This window comes from Plasmopara halstedii (assembly GCF_900000015.1).
Source record: "Plasmopara halstedii genome assembly, contig: Scaffold_323, whole genome shotgun sequence".
NCBI lineage: Eukaryota > Oomycota > Peronosporomycetes > Peronosporales > Peronosporaceae > Plasmopara > Plasmopara halstedii.
Window position 1 is genome coordinate 113,877 of NW_020187244.1, and position 1,820 is coordinate 115,696.

A 1,820-nucleotide genomic window follows, 5' to 3' on the forward strand; every position below is an offset into this window, starting at 1 on the left:
CCTGTCGACATATCCAACTTGGTACCTAGCACCTTGAAGATAGCCGACATAAATTTTCCCGTGAAACGAAGGTTCTATCACAGACAATCGACTCTGGGAGTCCGTTTGTCGGAAAACACGATCCACAAACAGCGTTGCTGTACCGACCCCGTCAATGGTGTCTGGCACCGCCGCCAAATGAGCCATCTTTCTCAACCGGTCGACGAATACCACGACACCCGTGTTGCCCGCCGAATTTTCGGCAGGTCAAACACAAAGTCCAAACTCATGGACTGCCAGCACTCAGTGGGAACCGGTAAGCTGGCCAGCGGCGCAGCCGCATTTGGAGAGAGTTTTACCCGTTGACACGTCTCACACGTGCCCACCGTCCATTTGTACAGCTTGGGCCACCAATAGTGGTGACTCACAAAGTTGTACGTTTTCTCACGACCCAGACGACCACTGAGTGACGTGTCGTGAGCCTCATAGAGGATGCGATATTTCAAATCCTCATCATGAGGAACCACAATTCGTGGTGTAACCGTTGAATCGATGCTATAATATAGCAAGCAGAATATCGGTGCAATCGTGCACGCAGTCTTGGTGACGATTTCTTGTCCAAGTCTCCAAAATCCTTGCTCCCGAGAGCCCGTAGCAGCACTACACACATCCCATCACCCGCATACGTGGTGCGGATCAAACGACGTTACAGTTGTAACATGAACAAGCTCATAGTCTGGTCTACGTGACAACGCATCAGCCAAAGCATTCTGCTTTCCCGGCTCATACTTCACCTCGAAGTTATATTCCGCAAATAAGAAGAGCCATCTAGCCATCCTCTGCGAGAGGTGGGGCGACTGAGTCGCAGTGCGTAGTGACGCATGATTTGTATACATCACAAACGGCTTGGAGCCGAGCAAGTGGACCCTGAACTTTACAAGTGCATACTTCATCGCAAGTAGCTCCTTGTCATGAACTGGGTAGTTCTATTCCGCAGCTTCGAGCTGCCGAGATTCGAACGCGATCACCTGATCTCGCCCCTCGGCGTCTGCTTGCAGCAGTCACTGTTCTAGAGTCATATATGTTAGTTGAGTACAACAGCCAGAGTCTCGAGATGTGTGTCTAACCATTGATCAATTGTTTCGACAGTACAAAAGATATTTTCAAATAAATTTCCAGTGCAACGCTTAAATATAAAGTAAGCGCTTAACGTGACATCAGACGTTATCACATATCTCCATTTTAAAACATACCCACAAAGTCCGTTGCAGATACAGCCTTTTCATTAACTATGTTCAGACGTCATCGAGGTCATCTCCATACCTGTAATATGATTGGCTGGTTGCAAAGGCTGGCTTTGTAGTTGCTGACAGGAGTAAGGTGATTCACATATGTGGGTAATTAGGTACACTTTGTTAACGACGCGGAGTCAAGCAGCAATAAAGTGGTCTGAGGTCTACTAGACCCCTTGCCAGATAGTGTTTTATCACTTTTGCGATAAGTTGTGTGATGTTCTAGACAAAAAATAAATAATAACATATTTAATCTTAATTCAGTATTTTGATAAGCTAGCCAGTACTGTTTAAGTAATTAATGGTTTTGGTACTTGAATAGGTTGAGTTGAGGTCCAACAAAATAATTTTAATCATTTAACAAATAAAACTCATGACTTCAAAGCTAATTCAAATGGATTGAAATTGAAAATAGGTCTATATTTTGTATCGATATAACTCAGCGATGCCAATGTTCTAAACCACTGTTCTGGAGTCATACATGTTAGTTCAGTACAACAGCCAGAGTCTTGAGGTGTGTGTCTGGCCATTGCTCAATTGTTTCGGCAA